The 15,397-nt window shown below is 37.5% G+C and overlaps 1 protein-coding gene and 1 long non-coding RNA gene across 5 annotated transcripts in view; both read right to left on the bottom strand.

The window, feature by feature from the left end:
• STK3 (serine/threonine kinase 3) overlaps positions 1-15,397 on the bottom strand; it is a 143,813-nt gene that overhangs the window by 75,509 nt on the left and 52,907 nt on the right. The window lies entirely within an intron of this gene.
• LOC142078614 (uncharacterized) overlaps positions 6,940-15,397 on the bottom strand; it is a 30,692-nt gene continuing 22,234 nt past the window's right edge. Inside the window, exon 2 of the long non-coding RNA XR_012672290.1 lies at positions 6,940-8,581. This is a non-coding gene — a long non-coding RNA (uncharacterized LOC142078614). The remainder of the gene's footprint in view (positions 8,582-15,397) is intronic.

The raw sequence follows: 15,397 nt of genomic DNA, 5'->3' as shown, positions 1-15,397 counted from the left end.
TCAAACCCTCATTCTAAAATTCTTCTCATATGCTGAAGAAAAGCAGAACCCATGCAAAATGATGCAAAAACTGTTTACTATAACTTTAATGAAAAATTATTTCAGTACTGAATAGTTTGCTTCAATTCAAAGACTTAAACATTTACAAAACTCATTTCATTATCTGCCTAATACAAAATTTACAAGAAGAGACCTGGGCATTTTGTTTAATAAAGATGTATGCTACAATAGCTTTATATTTTCAGTGGGCAGCTGTGCCAAACTAGTATATGAACTCAGATAGGAAGTCTATTAGCCTGTAATTGGCCTTACCTACTTCACTTGTGATACAAGATTAACTGTCAGTACAAGTGAAGTGCTTCTGGAATAAAGCAGTGGCTAACAAATTCAGCTGTTTCTGTCCTTGAAGGTAATGATCTCTTCTGAACTTTGAACTGATGACTTTTAATCTTATCTTTAGCTACTCTTCAATAGCTACTGCAAAGCTAGCTGTTAAAACACACAGCTGTAACAGAAGACTAGTAACTTCTGTTTATGTGGTGTCAAAACGTATACCTCCTGTTTGATAATAAACATTGACCTGTCTCTCGGCAGGTAAGCAAAGCTTAGCTTCAGAGTCCTACTCAGCTCCAATGTTCTGTGAAAAATATTTGCCTTTGACAATTATTTTCATCAACTATACAGCAATTAAGAACCACAGCAAAGAAATGACTTCTTTATAATTCACAAAGGACAATGAGAAGAAAGCGGGAATTCATGAATCATTCTTTTATGGCAGGCAATAAAAGTCACAAAGAAGATATTTAAGAGCTAGAGTTAGGGTCCTAAATCCACATTTATGCTTTGTATGTTTGTTGAAAATACCTACTTCAGAAACATGTATATTTATTTAATGCTTAAACTGTAGATTTTTTTAAATCTTGGTATGTGACATGAGCTGTTAGCTAAAAAAAAAAAAAAAAAAAATTTAGATGCATTTTTGTAATACAAGAAAACATATAGAAACTACATATTCCAAATGTTTACTCCAACTTGTTAACTATGCCATGCACTTGCTAGCATGTACCTCTCCCCCCCCGCCCCAGCTCTCAACACTCCCTTTGGTTAACTAGCCTGAAATGCTGGTTTGCAATTCCATCTTCCCCCTCTACTTCCTCATTTTGGCTTGCATATTTCTCTGCATAAAAGTTAAGCTCCCTCTCACTTTCAAAACACTGTGATTTAGCTTCCAACTACTTCTGTCTCCTTCCAAGAAGATTGCAAAGCAATCACTGGAGAATTATAAAGCTCCAGGAATAAAAACAAAATGCTTATCTGACAGGAACTTATTCCTCGTTTTTGCTTCCATTTCTTGTCAAATACATCTTTTCTATCCTGAAAGAACACTGTCCTATTTTAAATCAAAACTAAGCTGTTTCAGTCACTCTGTTCCATGGGTGCCGGGGGAAGCAGGAAACCTGAGAGACTTGTTTTTTTCATGCTTCTTTCCCTGTGTATACTCCCACTTCCTGTGTTCTCCCAAACTATTACCTGTAGTAATTTTCTCTAAAATACCACAGCTATTGGTATTAGTTCAGCTCTCACAGCAGGGCTGATAGCAATGCTCATACAGCCAGCATTAGGCAACTGTTGCTTAAAAGGGAAACCAAACCAAAGCAACAGCACCAGCTAGCACTGAACATAAGCTACCATCCACCCAATTACATGGGCTGAACTGGCAGTAAAAACTGCAGGAAAAATTAGGAGGAAATTGTTGAACAAAGGGGGCAGGCTCTGACATGCTACGAAAAAGCTGGGGCTAATTCTTTTCTCCCACCTTCAACATCACCTTCCACATTTCCCTACATATCTGAGACAGTCTGGCAAGTCTTACTCAAGTAACACATCAAATGTACAGCCAAGGTGTTACATCATATGACTCAGTCTGCAGTTTTAACCATTCAATCATCCTCCTAAAAAAAAAAAAAAAAGAAAAAAAAATCTCTAAGCTGTGAGGCGTCGGAACTCAGGCCTGAGGGACCATGGCAGCTTAAGCAGTCTTTGTCTTCACCCATCTGTAACAGAGAGCCCATTCCAAATTTGTCCTGAACTGGCCCTTCCACCTCTGAACCTTGAGCCTAGCTCTCTACTTTGAATCATCTTTCATACAGGGGCAAGTCCTACACCCTGCAGTGAAACCAGAATCCAAGCTGAATTACAGTATATACGTGAAGGGGGGAAGATACGTCATCCAGGGCAGCTTTCAGTGGCCACTTCTGAATTGGGCACCAGACAATCTAACACAGTTTCTACCATAACCATTGCCTGGAAGCACTTACCTGCTCAATAACCAGCAGTTATGGTTAGGCTGAATACTGGACCGAGAACCAGGTCTTAAATGAGACCAGAACTGCGCAAGTCAGCACATTATTTTCTTGTTATTATTCTTAAAGGGCCTAGCATTTTAAATGAAGTCCAGGCTGAAAACATTCTTTTCATGAAGGTTCTTTTATGGACAGTTTTATTGGCGTGAAAATGTAATCAGATGAATTAGGAAACCCCAATAGAAAAACGAGACCCTCATATACTGCATTTGGAATTTCCTAATCAGAAAATCCTTGCAGCTCATTCTTCCTTTCAGTCAGGGTAATACATCTGTATTTCACACAGCCCACAAACACATTAAATCATTAACAGTAATTTGGTAGAGATACTATGTCTTTTGGGTTTTAGCTCCTTGAATAACTTATCTCCACTGCTTAGTTTAAATAAATGACTTGTAATAAATAGCAGGAAATCAAAAGAATAACTTTTACTGTTACTGTTTGCCTAGTATCATGAATGCTACTGAAGGAGACAACAAAGATTTTTATATTTTATAATTTTCATGCTGTGAAGCTCCATTGCTAGAATAAACAGAGAGAGACTTTTTTAGAAAGAGGGTAAGGACACAAGACATTTACAGGCAGTTTGTGACTCCATAGTTTTTGGCACCACAATTATACTACTAAGTTTATCAATCTGCTACAGAAAAAAACCTCCAAACTACATTTAAATTCAGTAACACATTTTAGAGTACAAAATCCTATTTAAGGCTGGGGGGTTAAATATTGAATACTGTAACATTTTATTAGCTTTAGAAACAAAGAATCAGCTGAAAGACACATTTTTCTCTTCTTTGTGATAGATGTCATAGAACTTCTCTCCCTTATTGAATAGCCTTCAAAAAGGTTATTGAAACATGACTAATTATTCAATTACACAATTCAACAGCTGTCTAGAAATGAAACACGAGCATGGACAAGAAGGGTGAGATACTAGCAGGTTTTCCTTTGTTGAGCTTTTTTTTGTTGTAATTCAGAACTACAATACTGTTACAACAAAGTTTTTTGCAGAACTTTGTAACAATGAAAAAGAAAGTTACTGAACAACGCCTCGTGTGTTTAAAGATTTATGTTTATGATCTGCTTCAGTGTAGATAATAAATCTAATTGTTAGAAGTGCCGTAAAAATCACCAGCTTCCTCCTCCCGTCTGCAAACAAAATCATGAAGATCTAAGGCGCTTGCACTTTTTGTGCAGAATTACAAACAAGTCTGGTTCCATCAGACATCCATCAGATACCTGATCCAAGGAGATTCTCAATATCCCCCGAGTTTGATAAAACCCCTAAGTGGAATCTGAATGTATGATTTAAAATGTTTGAAAAGCTTAATTATCTTTCTGTGTGAAATATTACTTCTGTTGAAGCAGCCAATACCAATTTTTACTCTTTCTTTTCAGAAAGAAAAAAGTGGCTTCTCAGTCACAAACCAATTCTCACTCAGCCAATTATATCTTTCTTTTTTTGGGGGGGAGAAAGTGCTGCTCTTTACTAATCTCAGTGACAAGAGCAACATGAACTATAGAGATCAAGAAGGAACCACTCAAATCAAAACTGTGCATCCAATGGCCCATGCAGTGCTATTTTCTTCATTTTCACTGCCTGTCTCATACCTCATACTTCTAACAGAGAAGTGGCTTGAAGAAACACACTAAAACAGAGCATTCATTCCAATTTTGCACAGGAGAAGTTGAACCATTTACCCTGAATTAAAGACTAGAGAAATGCAAAAGTTGTCAAATAAGTTTCACTCTCTTAATTTACCATAAACACTTTTTTGAAACGGTGTGTCATAAAAAGCATTTACTGAAGATATGGTCAGTGAATAAATACTCCAGACTGATTTAGCCACCCAATGGAATAACTGCTTCTCCCATATGCTAAAACACATTTTTGGTTTAAGCTAAAATATTGAAGAAGCTGTTACCAATTCAGGGGGAAAAAAGTTCATTAAAGTTATTTATTTTTCAGTCAACTTTAATAATGAATTGTCAAAAGAAAAATGTTTGGAAATGTCATCTGAAACAAATAAATGAAGGAAAAAAACCCAAACAAAAAAAACCAAACCAGCAATTACATTATTCTGAAAGCTAGATCATCAAAACAGAAAGGAAACATTTTTCCCTTTTTGCAAAATTTGAAAAACTGATAATACCAAATATTAAAGAATACCTACTCCTAGCAATAAAATTACATTTCCAACATTACGCAAAAACTTAAAGATTCCTATCACTGTTCAACGAAAAAGGTACTTTCTTCACTGAGAGTTAGCAATGACTGTTCACCCAACCAAGCAACAGAACGAGAATGCCGTGCTGTTCTACCCACCTGCCTCACAAGCTCCCAGCGAAGCACAGCTAGAATTATCAACACAGGCCTAAATGCAGCAAGGGGTAAGTGGAGATTTAGGCCAGAGAACTTCTGGACAAACAGTAATTGATACAGAATTTCTAATCCTAATGAAGGGAAATAAATGTGACATTTAACATGCAATTCTATTGTGCTCACCTTGATAGTTCTGTAGTAGTGACCACTGATTAAATCATGTACACAATACTACATACAATAAAAATGACATTCAAATTATTTTAGGATAAAATGACAGACACCTCACCTATTAACACTAGGAGCATTTAAAAAATAAAACAAAAACACCAGAACGGGGCGGGGGGAGGGGGGGAAACCACAGAAAAAAAACCAAACCACACATCAATCACAACTGTTACCAGTGGTTTAACAGCCAATCACTGTCACAAGTTTCCCTCTGGAGTTATGACCTTTGCTGTTCAAAGCAAAGTATGATGCACTTAAGATGTAAAGTAATAAAGTAATAAACAGAATAAAGATACATAATGGAAAGAATAATCACATGATTAACAGCAAAGATGGGTTACTGAAAGATAAGCCATTTATACTGACCTGTATATTTATTATTGCTAGTAAGTTAATAACATTTTGACAGCGTTACAATAGGTCAAGAATGTAAAGATACCAATCTCAAACATTTTGCAATAGTAAGTGCAATTGTAAATCTACTGAAAAGAATCAACCCTTGCCTTGTTAGCACCGTCACGCAACAGAACCGTGCCTCAAGATTCACCTCTGAACTGACTCTTTCTACTAAAGGTGGGAGTTGGACCCGATGATCCTCATGGATCCCTTCCAACTTGAGATATTCTATGATACTTCCTTTAAAAAAATTGCTTTAAATTCCAAAAGAATATTACAGATAATTTGTTCTGTGACAACAGCTTAAAGAAGTTGGCATTCTAAGGCCACAAGTTCATTCAGTTTGGGATTTTTTTTTACTGGTTTTAAACAAGCTCACTTATACAACTGATTTTTAAATTCCATGATATATCACAACTTTAAAATTCTACCATATCCTGAGACAAAACTGCACTGGTATATTTAAAAGGCAGAAATTATTGCACTGGCTGTTATCCAATTAGCAAGACAAAGAGCAAATTTCCCCTGCTAACTCATCTAAAAGGATCGTGTCATCTGCATGTCTGTTCATTATCAAACCCTTTTTTCAGATGACTAATAAAAATATTTATTACCACCAATCTTTTCCCAGAAATATCACCTCAGCATGCTGTCCTACTGCCAGTCAATTTACCAATTTATCCAGGGTTAGGGTTTTTTGTTTTGTTTTGTTTTGTTTTTGAAAGTTTCTTGACCTCTTGTAAGTCATAACTTGTACTATCCAAAGAGATCTGGAAGCAACTCAACAAATTACTTGATGGAGTTGTATGCAAAGAAACAACTTCGTTTATCTGCAGTGGCCTTCTTTTGCTTGCTTATTTCTTCTTCCTCTCCCTTCAAGTCCAGCAGACCTATCAATATTTCTCCAGGCTTTCTTCCAACATATTTAAATAATTCCCTATGATCTGGGGAACTCTTCATGACTTTTGCCTGCAGGTTTTTCCGCTATTATCTTGTCCCAACTTTCCATCTTCTACTTTAAAATGGAATAGTTTGAGTTTTTCTATCCAATTCAGTAGCACTAACTCTTCAGCACAAAATATTCTTGAATTCTGCCATTCCACTGAACGTTGTCCTCCCACTTCCTTTTTGTTTAGAGATGTAACATTCAAGTTCCCATTTCATCTGCAAGGTTACAAACTCATTGATGTCAGTGAAGTTACAACAGAAGAGACAGCCAGCAATCCGATCCTCAAAATTCTTCCCTCCTTCAACTCAGATAGCAAGCCTTTAAAGAAGGGCAACAAATGCCTTTTGAAAGTCTGCAGAGATGAAAAATAAAGCATGGAAATATCTGCAATGTCATGAAGGTTTTTTAACTATTCTTTGGTTTCATTGGGCTTTTTGGTTGTTTCTTTGGGTTTTTTTGGGGGTGGGAGGGGGAGGGTGTTTTAGATAAGTGAAATTAAACAATTTTTAAAGCAAAGGCATTCACTGAAAACAAAAATTGTTTTAGGCTACTCAAGATTTTGTGCTTAAACTACCCCAAGCAGCTAAAGGTTTTGAATTTTTTTTTTAATTGACATATACAGGAATTTTCAAAGAAAAATCCCTAACTTGCAAATAATCCCATATAGGTATAAAACAGTATAATTACTTAACATTTTATTGAAAGGTTATATTGAAAGTTCACATCCACAATAATTACAAGTCTCCACATTTTTACAGTGTCCAGAGACAAAAAAAAAAAAATTCATGATGACTAAAAAAATCCAAACACTACCAGAAAACAAGACAATAAAAGTCAGCAAGTGTTACAAACACACACAAGAGTTTCAAACACCTGAGAGGAACTGCAGCATTCAGACGCCATCTAGGACAGTATTTCCAATAATTTCACTCACCAAAAGGAAATCTTAAATTAACAAATTAATTCATGATTGTTGTTCTGAAAAGTACTCTCAATCTCAGCATTGGGTGAGCAAGATACATTTAATCAGGAGGAGGAAGAAGGGTGCACGCGTGTATGCACATGCGGTTTTTTAAGATTTTTTTTTTTGAGAGAGGGAAGAGTGTTGTGCGGGTTTTTTTTTTTAGGTAGGAAAAAAGAAATAGATATTAAGCTGTCTTTAGACTGAAAAAAGTACCCGATGTAGTGGTTTAACCTTCTAATTCAATTTTTACTTGACCCAGACTTGGAAAAGAAGGTATTTTTAAACATAGTTGTATAGGAGAAAATTTCCTTTTGATAGTGACAGGCAACACCTCCTCTTTGTGAGGAAATCACCATAACAGAGAGATGGGGCCACTTCAGACCACTAGCCAATTCGAGGTTCTACCATAACCCTCAAGGAACTTCACCAACATTTAAGAGTCTCTCAGACCAAATAATGCATTATGGCAGATCTGCTCAAGAGCCAGGCAAATCACTTCCTAAAGGATATTTCTGAGCCACACAAGTGTCCAAGAATCAAAAGAGGAAGAGGTGTCTTCACAAATGTTGGTACCTCTTACCCCTCTCAGATAGAAGCATCCTGCTAACAATTAAATCCCCCCTATCATAGGATCCGAGAGATCTAGAACATAAGAGAAGACTCTTGAACCTGAACAACTTTTTCTTTTTTCAGCACCGAACTTGAACGACGAGTTTCTTATCAGTTACAAAGCAAGGAAATGGTCCTGAAAGTGCACATTACATGACCAAATCCAGGAATACTCTTGATTAATTTAGTCGTCTTTCACCATAGTTTCTTTTACTCCTGATTCAGTACTATCTTGAAAATCCATAGACATAATGCCTAAAAGGTTCCAATTCTGCTACTCAGACTAAGAAACTTACTTTCTCTCCAAGAAAACTCCAACAATATAGCTTACTTCAATAATAAAATCTTTTCTCTTCTTCCCACAGTATTTTCTGCAGTTTCTGAGAAAATGAGGCAGTGATTACATCCAGAGATATATTAACATTTACTGAGACATGAAGTGGAAAAACTGTATTTGCAATTATATTTTCTAATAAAAGAGTCAAGGAGTGAGTAACTTATATTTGTGAGAAAACGCTGTAGTAAACTCTCTGGACATTAAATGTGAAACCTCTGCCATAACCACACACAGTCGTAATGACAGAAAGCATTCAAGAAATATGCAGCAGTTTTTCTTTATTCAGGATGCATTAGACCTCCAGCAGCAGTATTGTGTTCAGTTTTAGGCATCGCACTTTCAGAGACTTGAACCATCTTCAATTGTTTCATAAAAGAACAACTATAATGCTTAGATATTTAAAAAACACAATCTGCAAGGAAAGATTGAATTAATTAGGATTGCTTAGTGTAAAGAGGAGGTGACTGTGCTGGTTTTGGCTGGGACAGAGTTAGTTTTCTTCATAGTAGCTTGTATGGGGCTATGTTTTCGATTCGTGCTGAAAACAGTGTTGATAACACAGGGATGTTTTAGTTACTGCTGAGCAGTGCTTACACAGAGTCAAGGCCTTTTCTGCTTCTCACACCCTGCTTTCCTGGAGATGCCTGCCGGTGGGAAGTAGTGAATGAATTCCCTGTTTTGCTTTGCTTGTGTGTGCGGCTTTTCCTTTACTTATTAAACTTCTTTATCTCCACCCACAAGTTTTCTCACTTTTACCCTTCTGATTCTCTCCCGTCGCACCAGGGGGGAGTGAGTGAGCGGCTGTGTGGAGCTTAGTTGCCAGCTGGGGTTAAACCATGACGGTGACTATAGTGAGAAACATGGTAACAGTCTTCAACATGTTAAATGCCACTTCAAAGGAGGAGAAAATATTCTTTTTTTTCAAGTCTATAATGAACAGAAGAAGAGCTAATAAGTTTGAATTTCAACAAAGAATATTCAGGTTACAAAGTAGGAAAGTTTCCAATAAACTACCTGAGAAGTTCCAGAATTTGTCATTGTATTCTACCAAAAATTATAGACAAACACAGTTTCAGAACTGTACGATCAAAATTTGGGCATGTGTTTTAAAGATCTTTTCCACCACCACCACCTCCCCATTTTCCCACTGTTTTCGCAAATCATGCAGTCTCAGAAGACATAGTATTCTCCCTATGTCTAACCTGAAAATTCAGTGGAAGAGTGCATTACACAAAGATGAAATGAAATGAAACTCCATGTGCATCCTTCACCGATTGCTCTCTCTCCCTGCAACAGCTCCTCTACCTCTGATTTTATGTGGATTATGTAAGGACTTACATTTAAGAGTCAATACTTCGAGAGGTTACAGGTAGCACAAAAGAAAGCAGGAATTTAATCTAGTCATGTCACAACTGGAATAGAGTCTTGTTAGAAAAATAATCTGCACACCACGAATTTAAAAACCTACAGTGGCTGACAGCTCACTGGGATGTCCAAAGGTGACTTTGGTAATAATAATAAAAAATAAAAAAAAAAAAAAAAAAAGAGGATTATCGTGTTTGGTCAGCCTAGGTACAGAAACAGAATGATCATGTTTAACAGAAGAAACATGAAACACAAAGGAACAATGCTTACAACAACGTTTGCTGCTTCCTACTTCACCATTTACAATGGCAACAGATGAACAGGTGACAGCAAAAGCCAAACCACTGGCACAAAGAAAAACGACCCATTCACTTGCCAGTGTTCAAACTAAAATTAAACTGACAGATTACAATATTCCAGATATTAAACGCCTACATCCCACTGAAATAATGGAAATGTCTAATTAATTACAGAAGATTTTCCAGTCTATGAAAGAGTAACTGAGTATTAAGTTCTTAGATCTTAAAGCTCTGTCTACCTTCAAGCAAAGAAGGAAAACAACTACTCCTGTCTCTGCTCCGCTGACACCCAAGGTACTGAGAGAATACAAGACTCAACAGCACTGCCTTCCCAGCTACCAGGTATGTATAGAGAACAGCGTTACTATCCTTGCCTAGCTAGTATTTCCAATATTCTCCCTAATAACTTCATAAAAATATCTTTTACATTGTAGCCCCTTAATTTCATTGCTAGATTAGTGTAAAGTTATCTACATCCTTTCCTGTAGGGAAATGTAGATGCTAGAGCAAATCTAACTTTTTTTTCTACTCCATAGACCATGATGCAGACACAAGCAGAGGGAGGCATCACAAAGTAAATCTGGACATTTCAATGACCAAATGAAAAGAGAAGTATAACAAAGGCACAGTATTACTGTCCTTGTTCTGGCTGGGACAGAGTTAGCTTTCTTCCCAGTAGCTTGGGGAGCATGCTGTGGTTTGGGTTTGGTATAAAAGGAGCGTTGATGGTCCACTGATGCTTTGGTTGTTGCTGGGTGGTTCTTGCACGGGGCGGGGGGGGGGGGGAGCACAGCCAGGGTGGTGGACCCAGCTGGCCAATGGGGTATTCTATACCATGTGACATCAGGCTCAGTATAAAAACCAGGTGTGTAAGGGGGCTCGCCCCCCCGTTCGTGACACGCGGTCGGCGAGCAGTTGCATTGTGCATCGCCTGCTTCGTATATTCTCTTCTTGTTGTTGTTCTCATTGTTATTATTACTGTTCTACTTCATTTTATTTCAATTATTAAACTGTTTTTATCTCAACCTGGGAGTTTTCCTACTTGTGCCCTCCCGATTCTCTCCCCCATCCCACCGGGGGGGGGTGGGGGGGGTGAGTGAGTGGCTGCGTGGGGTTTATTTGTTGGCTGGGGTTAAACCACGACAATTACTTACACAATGACACTAGTATTACATTTTAAAAAGTAACACTCATTTTAAACCAAAGTGAATAATACAACTACAAGACCAGAGTCAGAGTTAAAATTCAAATATACCACTGGAACTGATACTTCAGTTCTTCATGGCACTTTGTTATCTTGGTAGGTGTAACCGTTGCTCTCTGAAAGAGAAAGCAAAAAATAAGAACTGCATAATGGCATTCAAAAGTAAGCCTACCAAATGACAGAGCTAAAACAATATAACAAATTCTGGACAGGCTAGGTAGATCAAAAAGAAATTATCTTTCTGAAATGCTATTGTGTCTGGTAAAACTGGAATTGGTAATGGTCAGTTATGATTTAATAACTGGCACGACATACATCCTAAGGAAGATTCTTCCAGAAGGGAAAATGTTCCAAAGAGAAAACACACTGACAAAATTCAAATGCCAATTATTACTTTTTAAAAGAAGACAGTAAAAAGGTAAAATGAACTGCGAGCCAAAGTTGGCTCCCCGTATCTTCAGCTTTATTTATCAAACTGAAAAATCTCTCCAACTTTCTCTTTTCCTGTATAAGACCAAAACTATGAGATGTTCTGTTTGTATTACAATTACACTAATTCAATGCAGGTCACTTGCTTTTTACTGAGTCCAGATGACATTTAGTAAGCTAAACATGGGCCAATTAGCTTTTTTTTTTTTTAAAAAAAAAAAAGGGAGGGCTGATTGCCGCTGGGTAGGTCATACAGTGGCTACAGAACACAATTGCTCGAATTACATTTTGACTAACATCAAACACAGAACTGAAGCTAAGAACTGCCTTTTTTTTTCTGCACGCCTTCTAGATTTCTCACACTGAAATGTACTAATTTAAAAGTCATCTCTTTCCCACCCTGAGGTGATAGATACGAACAGATTCATCAGAAGTTTTTGTTGTTTCCTGTTTCTCCACTCCATTTAAAAAACCCCACATTTCTAATATTCTAAGAAGTCCAAACAATGTAGTTTCCACTTTATTTTTAATATCCCCAGTGGCTAACTAACCTTTTCAAGCCTGCTTACTTGAACTTACCACAGTAAAAAAGAAAAACATAGCACTGGAGATTTAGTGAACACTAAAAATAATAATGGTCTAAGCCTCTTCTATTTCTGCAATAACATTTGTATTCCTAAATCAACCTGAACTGCCATGTAATTAGCCATACAATAACCTTTACTGATAATGCAGAGAAACTAGTTCCAGAGGGGCAGGAAAATCCTCAAGCTTATCTCCAAGAAGCAAATAAACAATATGTCTTTGTTAATGTCTTAGTTGTGATCAAGGGCTGAATCTTTTCTGACAAAAACACTAACTATAAAATGATAATTAAAATCTATGCTACTAAATAAAACATAAAAAGTCTAAAAGTTAGACTTAGTGTAACTGACAGCAAATCTGTCAATGGTATTCTTTCTAACCATGTCTGGATTTGACATCTTTTTTTTTTTTCAGAAGTTTTCCACCTTTCAAACAGTAGTATCAACTGCTAAAGTAAAATGTAATATGCATTATAAAATAGTAGCCCAGTTAGTTGTTTATTCTATAACACACTGAATTATGCAAGTTAGTTATTATTTGTATCATCTCAAGGTTTTGTACCCGTCTCTATTTCCTTGCAACATGATCTGCTCAGCTTCTAACAAACTTCACCCAACACAGGAAACAGAAGCATAACACAACACATGCTAATTAGATGCCATTATGCTAATGGCATCTAACACTAATTAGATGTCCTCCAGACTTGGTCATCATCTTCAAAATATTGCACACCCTAGAAGAAACTGATTAGTTGCATGTTGTCATGGTTTAACCTCAGCCAGCAATTAAGCACCACACAGCCACTCACTCACTCCCCCCCAGTGCGATCTTAGAGATCTTTTCCAACCTTAATGATTCTATACGAGAGGAAATGGCCTCAAGTTGCGCCAAGGGAGGTTAGATGGACATTAGGAAAAATTTCTTTACTGAAAGAGTGGTCAGGCCTTGGAACAGGCTGCCCAAGGAAGGGGTGGAGTCACCATCCCTGGAGGTATTTAAAAGACGTGTAGATGTGGCGCTTAGGGACATGGTTTAGTGAGCATGGTAGTGTTAGGTTGACGGTTGGACTTGATCTTAGAGGTCTTTTCCAACTTTTATGATTCTATGACAGGGGAGAGAATCAGAAGGGTAAAAGTGAGAAAACCCGTGGGTGGAGATAAAGACAGTTTAATAAGTAAAGCAAAAGCCACACATGCAAGCAAAGCTAAACAAGAAATTCATTCACTACTTCCCATCAGCACGCAGGTGTTCGCCATCTCCAGGAAAGCAGGGCTTCATCACACAACTGTTACTAGGGAAGACCAAACACCATCACTCTGAATATCCTCATCTTCCTTCTTCTTCCCCCAGCTTTATATGTTGAGCATGACATCATATGGTATGGAATATCCCTTTGGTCAGTTGGGGTCAGCTGTCCCAGCTGTGTCCCCTCCCAACTTCTTGTGCCCCCCCCAGCCTACTCGCTGGTGGGGTGGTGTGAGAAGCAAAAAAGGCCTTGGCTCTGTGTAAGCACTGCTCAGCAGTAACGAAAACATCCCTGTGTTATCAACACTGTTTTCAGCACAAATCCATAACACAGCCCCATACTAGCTATAATGAAGAAAGTTAACTCTATCCCAGCCAAAACCAGCACACACGTACATGATATCACTCTACAGGATCAAGGACATAGAAAAAAAATTTCTTCGTGTAATTAAGAAAAAAGCTCGTCGCATAAGATGTAACATTTTGAGGCCAGAAGGATATATAGATACTGAGATAAGAGATCCACAATAGTGTGAAGTGGCCTTGCATTTAAATTTCTTTGCTCAAACCAAGTTTTAAGCAAACCTGAAGGGAGAATATAAAAAAAAAAAAAAAAAAAGCATCTATCAAGATTCCCAAATTATTTAACCTAGAATATTTTATTGCAACGCCGACAAAATTTCATAGGTTTTGTTTCTGATCTGTGGTCTGTGTTGTACTGCCCTGTCCAAACACTTACTTATTAATCACATTTTCTAAATTTTTGTTAGGGTCTGGTTTAACCTATTGCATTTTGTTCAATTCAAAGATATGCATCATAGCTTCCCTACAATGTCTGACACTGCAGAGAAAAAAAAACAATTAAAAGCAAAGCCCTGTTACTGTAGGTACACACAGAAATAACATTCCTTCACAAACAGTTTAGGGAACAAAAATTTACAGCCTATATTACTGGAAAAATTACAGGTTAGCAATGTGGCTGTTGCAATCACTCAAGTATGCAAACAATATAGCAATGGTTGAAGCAGTGACTAGAAATGCTGGTATTGTATAAATGGGCCATATCATACCCTTAATTCTTAGCAGCTTGTCCCCAGTTTATACAAAAAGACCTCAAGGCAGAAGAGGGAAAGGAATTTTGAATGCAAAGGTTCAAGACATGGCAGCCATATACAGTTACATGTAAATGGCCTTTCCTCTCTCCTTCAACGGATATGTTAGCGTTCATACTCCTGGCTTTCTAGCAATATGATAACTATTCACTGAGTAAACTACATAGTTCACATGAATAGCATCTCAAAGAGCATCTTGTCAAGACTCATCTCACTTGAACAGCCTCCGACCAGCACAGTACTTCACAGCACGTGTATGGAACTACCAAGTGAAGGCTTTGCAGATCTGAGAAAGGCACACTTTGAAAATGCTGAAGATCTCACCTCTCTCTCTTGCTCTAATTGTATGTATTCATTCCACTCAAGCAGCTTCACAGAAAATCCTCTATCCAACATGATGGTCCCCAGCTTGAGATAACAGTATCTAAAGAGTTCCCTATAGCAGAGGCAAGAGATATTCATAAGCAAATAGAAAAATAAAGCATGCCTGACATCTATGTTAGCTGAGGGATGCATGCAATTTTGAAAAAAAGTATCAGCTGGTTAGCTTCCCAACATAAGAAAATAATAACCTAATCCCAATACAAGTCTGCACAGAGTCACAAAATTAATCAAACTGCTCTGTTTCTCTGCAGATCCAAGGTCAACAAAAAGGAAGACTCTATTAAAAGGTGCAGACGGAAGCAAATGACTACAGACTTGAAAGAATTTCTGAGCAATACCACAGAGTCACAGAATCACAGAAGAGGTCATCTTGTCCAAAGCCCCTGCTCAAGCAGGGCTACCTAGAGGCAGGTGCTCAGGACCATGTCCAGACGGCTTTTGAATACCTCAAGTATGCTCCAGCACACTTCCTAGTTGAATAGGGCTCCTAGCACTCAAATACAGCATGACTGAAGAAAAACAGTAACTCATGGAAGCCAATAAACGGAGAAGTAACACAAGTGATAAAAACCCTAAAGAAAAGGCTTGACATGGAATAGAGAGAA

Source organism: Calonectris borealis, chromosome 2, assembly GCF_964195595.1.
Source record: "Calonectris borealis chromosome 2, bCalBor7.hap1.2, whole genome shotgun sequence".
Taxonomy (NCBI): domain Eukaryota; kingdom Metazoa; phylum Chordata; class Aves; order Procellariiformes; family Procellariidae; genus Calonectris; species Calonectris borealis.
This window is presented reverse-complemented; position numbering and strand designations above follow the sequence as displayed.